Below are 7001 nucleotides of genomic sequence, written 5' to 3' on the forward strand. Positions count from 1 at the left end.
GGGTCTGGGTTTTGGGGCTGTTCCCACTATGTCCTTTGACCCATATTGGAAACTGGGGTTGGTACAGAAAGGAAGTACCCAGCAGGGGCTTTTCGGCCGCCCACCACACTAGAGCTAGCTGTATTTCATCCTCATGTAGGTTGGGCTCCAGGGCCCTTATGTTTGCGCTGACCAAATTGCTGTGAGCTACTGGCTTAGTTCTTGCTTTTCCAACTGTAAATGAGTTGAGCTTTTTTTTTTTTAAGGCTCATGTCATGAATCCTGTACTGGGAAGGGGTATTTCTGGGGTTGGGAGGAGGGTTTAAAGGATGTTGTTTGACCAAAACAGGCTGAGGGGCCAGGAGCTTTGCTGTGCTCAGCAGGTTCCCCGCATTTTTAGCTTTCTTCCTGCCCAAGGTGGAAATGTGATCCCAGCGAGTTCTGCCAATCACAAGGCTGTTTTCAGTCTATTACATATTGTACAATGAGGGCTATGGAAATCCCACCTCCTTGCCCCCGGGCATCAGGGCCCTGCTTGGGGATGGCTTGAGGTACATGGGCATCCTAGATAGAGATAGGATCCGGCATCTTTCCCTTTTCTCTTCCCTCTGTCTCCCTGTGAGTGAGTGTGTGCGCGCTTTCTTCCCCAGTCAGTGTCCTCTCTGACTCTGCAGTGGCTGCCTGTAGTTCCTGAACGGGACTCTCAACCCTTTGCACCTGAAACGGCAGGGCATTTGCTGCACAGGACAGAGAAGGGCAGGGCTGTGCTTTGAAGAAAAGGCTTGGTGAACCACAGAGATGTTCGGAGCAGCTTGCTAGTGAGAAAACATGGCAATATGAACACTGTTCAGAGGTGCCTCTGTGAGTTCCTCGCCTAATGCCAGCTCTGATTTATGTTTCGCCCACACAACGAGGCTCACCGAAAAGATGAAACTGAGGAGGAAGCATGGTCCAGTGATCACGCAGGTCTGGGAGTTGTTCTATTCCTGGTTCTGCCGCTGCCTTGCTGTGTGACCAGGTCACTTAACCTCTCTTTACCTCAGTTTCCCCATTTAAAAAAAGATGGGGATCATACCTACCTCACAGGGGTGATGTGAGGCTTAATCCATTGCAAAGCAATTTGAGATCCTTTTGTGTAAGACACTGTGACTTCCGAGTAGTGGCAGTAACCCAGTACGCTCAAGTTCACTCTCCTGACACGCAGAGTACCTGACACAAAGGGTAGAAGCGCAGGGAAGATGGATCTTGGCTCCTGACCAGCTATCATTAGGCAGAGCCTATAAACAGCTTGTCCCCTTCACAGGGCAACAGCTGAATAGGTGGGTCAGTGGAGTTAGGGCACCAGCTCAGAGTGGCTGGTGATCACAGCGCTGTGATATTGGGCTAGTTACAAGCGTACAGATTTCCATATATTTTGCACTGTTTGCCGAATCTGCTGTAGGAAGCCCAGCCCTGGGGGAGCTGGCAGGGGACAGGTGAGAGGTACTGGGAAGATGGCTGTATAAGAAGCTGGGGACAGCTACGGTGCTCTCCCTGACCCTGTTGTGAAGACTCTGTCCTGAGCGTCTTAAAATTCCACTCTCTCCCTCGTCGTCTTCTCCAGATTTCTCTCCCCAGTAACTCCCGGCATTTCCTAACTGCCTGTTGAAACTTATCTCAAATTTTTCCTAAGCAAGTGCCATTTACTGATGCAAATTGGTCATTTAGAGCTGGTAACCTGGGTACCAAGTCTTTTCTGGAGTATCCTCTTGGCGGCACCTAACCGTTCGGGAGGTTGGACCTCAGGCACAGTTGAGCATAGTCCAGTGCAGAGTGTGGGATGGCTTCTGCTTCGGTCTGTCTTCCCCGCTCCCACCCCTAGAACTACATTGGAATCTGATGTTTCTCAATCTTTTGCTGGCTCTTTCTCAGGAATGTACCTAGCTTCCCCATCTCTAGGGCCATCGCATGACAGCGCTTTGTGTGACAAACTACTGAGAGTTCAGAAATAAGGGCCTGGCTAGTTTGTATCCAAGTAAGAGGGATAGGAGGAGGATAGTTATTAAAGCACAAAAAAAAAAAGGAAACTGTCTGGCACATAGATTTAATGTGTCACACACCACTGGCCCTGTGCTAAGAGGTTTCATGTACAGAGACGAAAGAATTCTTGCCCTGGCAATGGTGTTCGGATTGCCCAAAACATCCGCTGTCATTACTGGAAGTTTTTGTGTTTTGCTGTACAGTACTGCAGTATTTTAAGGGCTACTGCAGTAGATAGTTTTGAGTTTGGTATCCTGGCCTGGAATCTTTCCTGGCAGTGAATAGTGCTCCGAAATCTTTCTTCGTACAGCTCAAAGGAGAGGTTGAACTGAGGATATGTTTGGTAGGATAGCTCCTACTTCTACGAGTTTACCATTAGTTACAACTGCCCACATATAGGCCTGATTCTTCAGAGGCTGCATCCCCGTAACTCCCGCTGTTTTCAGCTGGGACTGGCAGGGTCCTTGGCATCTCTAGGAATTGGGCCAGTAGCGCATGTGCCTTTTAATGATGAACATCCAAAGCCAGGCAGCATCAAAGCAGCCCTGTCTGAGCCAGAGCTTTGCTGTGTCTAATGCCCCCAAGTTTGTGCCCCTGTTACTGCCCATCTCCGGCTCAGACATCCCCCTTGGCAGTGGTGTTTACATGACTCATAAGTAACGTATTTCCATTTTTTTTGCTTTCTGTTAATGTTGTCCCCCATTCTGTTTGCCTCTGCAAAGCTGATCCACAGGCAGCTGTGTTCTACCATGGAAATGTAGTAACTGGGCAGAGACCTAAGAAGCAGTGGCACGCCGACGTGAAGAAGATCTCCACCTGGCACTGGTGTCTGCCTCTGAATATAGTCTGGCTGCTCAGTAAGGGCTTCCAAAGCTGAGAGGGTGGGGGAAGGGATCCCAAGTGACCAGCTAACAAAAGCAGCTCCACATTTCTGGCACAGGAGATTGCTGATGTCAAGGGAGTGATGCCATGTTTTCTAGTTTGAGACCAACTTTTTTTTTTTTTTTTTAACCACTGTTCCTTTTTACATGCCATGATCTGAAGCGAATCAAGTTCACGAGTCACATGTAGCATATTGCAATTATTTTGGATGGGGGGGGTGGGGGGAGCGAATCCTTATTTACTAAGAGAATCCACACGGTACTGTCGTCTCCTGCGCTGAGTAGATGAAGTCTTAGCAATGGGGCCAGGATGCGTCTCTAATGGTACTTAAATTACTTCAGTTCTGGGCGTGCAGCAAAGAATGGTAACCACGTTTTGGACACAGTAATTTATGGCAGGTGAGGAAGCTTGGCTGGCTGGGTTTTCTCTCACTTTTTAATTTTTTAAGTCACTCCAAGCCCAAAAGTGGGGACATGGATGTAGTTCAATAAACCGGCCCGCAAAGGATCGGTAACCCTAGAATGGCAGATGCCCAGCGTTACCGATGGTACAAAGCCTGCTCTTGCTACAGAGAACTGTTGCATTGCAGGACTCAACGTTTTTATGGTGAAAAGGGCTCAGTCTCTTTCCAGGGGTTCATTAACACGCTGAATGACAGGTGCTTGCTCCTTCCTACAGCCTGTCCTGCATCCTCCGCATTTGTTAAATGCAGCTATGCCTAGCGGGGTTGGATTTTTTAACATGTATTCGATTGTAATTTAGCACTTTTTGATTCTAGCTCATTATTTAATTAGTGAACCAGGGTTTCAGAGTACGAATAAAAAAGGAGTTCAGTTCTGGGCACTGTGCTGAAACAGTCTGTTCGGGACAGTAAATCCGAACAACCCAAGGGTGGCAGATTTTAAATCAAAGTGTTACATTCCCAAACACCGTGCATCAATTTTGAAGGTGCTGTGTACTTACGCTTCACTCAGACTACCAGAGTATTTAACAGTGGTTTTGACTGTGACTATATGAACAAATAGCTTTGCAGTACTCTCTCCATCTGGACCTTGTTGCCGGGGAGAGGTGGTAACAGAGAAAGACAAGGAGTGCTGCACGGTTGCTGTGGTCTCTGACAGACGTGATGGTTTAGGATGTGGTGCCCTGCTGCTTTATTAGAACGATACGTCCTAATGAATTGTCTTTCAACTCCAGTTGCTGCTGCACGTCTGGATTTAATTTAGTCTCATCCCAGCTGATGGTAAGGCTGAGAGAAGCAAACTGTAATCCCAAGGGCATAGACCTGTAAATGATTAGCAGGTGGAAGTCGAGACATTTGTTAAGTTGATGAATTTAGGAAACCTAACATTCCTTGTTACACGTACGTGGCAGTTCATGCTGATGTAACTGTAAATATTCAGTGTTTGGCCGCACAGTCAGTTTGGAGAGATTGCAAATTGAACCTCTGCCTGGGAGGAGGGTGAGCTTTTTTTCTGATGCATGAGCTTTTGAGGTTGGCTAGATGCAGAAGTGGTGATGAAGACTCCAAATTTGCTGTTGTCTTCAGTGACCCAGCAGCCCCCAATGCAGTTTTCTAGCCAGATCTTCCTTTTCTTAGTTGCTAGACGTGACAGTAGCTTTGGCCGTTCATCTCCCTTTCAGCTTGGTACAGTTTTCAAGGTACTTGCCTGCTGGCGGCTCTCATCCTGGACCCTGCCTCTTCCCGGAGTTCTAGTGACTCCCACTGCCCTGGTACTTTGCCGTTTGTACAGTATTCCGGCTCTTGCCTTCATACAGGGTTTTTCACAGTATCAATTTCTGGTGCTGAATGTGATTTTAATGCTAAACACTGCACCTGCAACAAGGTAGTATCAGCCTTTTGCTTCACTTTTCTTCCTGTTTTCAAAGAGCAGATTGTATTGTAGAGACCTCCACTTGTATATGGTCTGGGTCCAGCCTGAGAGCTCTAGCTAGATGCTAAGACTAATTGTTGTCCTTTTTAGTAGCAAGGGGGCAGAGATCACTGTGTATCAAATTAAAGCTGCACTATTCTTTTTTTTTATTATTCTGTATCTACTAAGAACGCTAATGTCAGAGGTTTGGCTCTGTCGTTGGTCTTGCTTTGGGACTGTTCATCCTAGAAGAAAGGAACATTTGGGATCTGGGTGCTTTGTGGAGATGCATCCTAACTTCCTCCCCTAGAGAGAGTTATATAGCATCTTCATGGATGTGCTTCTAATTTAAAAAAAAAAAAAAAAAAGCTCAGCCGGAGTCCGGCTGTGACGCATAGACCAGACACCAAATGGTACTTCTGACCATTTCTTTTTTCTGTATCTGTGAAAATGAAGTAGGTTTAATTGCATTTACACTCCCCCTACATCCCCAACCCATTTCAGATTCCTCAGTAGGATTTTCTCTTAGCAGTTGCATCAGTTGAAGACGCGTTCATTTAATAACTAGCACTCTGCAACTCCACACTCCCTTTTAGATCCCACACTGGCATATCTGGGATTACTTTGCAGCATTTCACTTTTAAAAGGAAGCAACTTTGCTGCTCTTGCAATGGTAGATCTAGCTCAGACATCTCTTTCTTGTCCCTTGAAGAATAACCTGAGATTCCCCAACAGGGCAGAGAACAGTCAAGTTCAGTTTGCAATGTAGACATTTTTGCTAATTGTGATGTATGGCAGTGGGACTGATTTGTAATACAAATGTTATTTAATCTTTGTCTCTGTATTTTGATACTTGAATTATTTCCTTTTATTTTCTTGTACATACAATTGTTGATCTGTTCAAATTTTGTCTGAATTTTAAACATCTTGTGGTACCAAACGTAACCAATCTGTGCAACAACATAGACTGACCTCACTACAACAAGGCGAGATTGTAAATATTCCTGGGCTTCCAGCAGTCGTTCTGTTGTTTTCATAATTGTACAACTTAGAACAGACTGAATAAATAAACTTAGACACACACGTGTGCCTCCGTTATTGGGACGTAGATCTATGCAAGTCTTTCGCTTTAAAAACGTGGAGCTCCATTCTAGGAGTGCAAACGTGACACCACAAATGTCTGGTGCCTTGTACAACAGATGGTTGTTTTAGTCGAACAAGCAGAAATGTTTTATCCTCCATGTTCAAAGGAAAAAGTGACCTCTCCTGGTTTCCCTGACAGCCCTCTTTGTACTTACTCCAGTTGCCTCTCAGTCATCTCTGCAAAAGCTCTTACACAATGTAAAACAGCTGCAAGCAGACAAGCTTAAGTTCCCTCCTTGCTGAGCTTTCAAGCGTGGAACCTGCATTTCCCGTCCAAAGCAGTGCTGCCTTCCTTCTCCTCCAGGAGATGGGTGACCTGTGCAGCAGGTAGGCAAATCATGGGGAGCTGGGCGCTGGCTCTTGTATGCTGACTTCTGAACTCAGCTGCATGAGATGAAGGATACTGCCAGGTAATGGTTTTGCTCAAGATAAAGATGACTTTTTTAACTTGACTTGTCTCCACTCACCTCACTCAGTGTACTGTTGAGTACCCATTTCTTTGGGGTGTGTGGCAGCTGGCTAGTTGCACTCTTGCTCTGTCTGACTGCTGATACCCGTCAGTGGACCCATGTCAGAGTTTTTGATAAGGGTGGTTTCCTCCCCTTATTGGGGCAAAGTAGATGTTGATTCTCTTATTGATATTCTGTTTCTTCACATTACCCCTAGTTAGGCCAGACAAGTGGTAAAGCTACATCTCTTCATTGGCGATAGAGTAACGTGTGCATATTATCCTTAAATACAGGAATGTGCATATAACCTAGACCCTGCATGATTCTCATGTGTGGATTAGTTGGTGCTTTGTCTAGAGTGAGGGCTTTACAGACCCAAAATGAGCAGCATTTCATTTCGGTGCCAAACCAGTTTCTTTTGTTGAAATGCCCCCTCTCCTGAGCTATCTGTTGCATGAAAGGTTCCATAGACAGGACAGAGCTGCTTGCTTCTCCACTGTGATTACTGTCAGCAAATGGTCCATACAAAACAGTGGTCACACTTGTAAACTTTGGCATTGGGACAGCACAGTATGGCTTTAGCAAAGAGACGGTGGTGGTGATCTATCACTTACAACATCAAAAGTTGAGAAGCTTGTCTACAAGAAAGAAAGTC

Source organism: Alligator sinensis, unplaced genomic scaffold (assembly GCF_000455745.1).
Source record: "Alligator sinensis unplaced genomic scaffold, ASM45574v1 scaffold872_3, whole genome shotgun sequence".
In the NCBI taxonomy this organism is placed as follows: domain Eukaryota; kingdom Metazoa; phylum Chordata; order Crocodylia; family Alligatoridae; genus Alligator; species Alligator sinensis.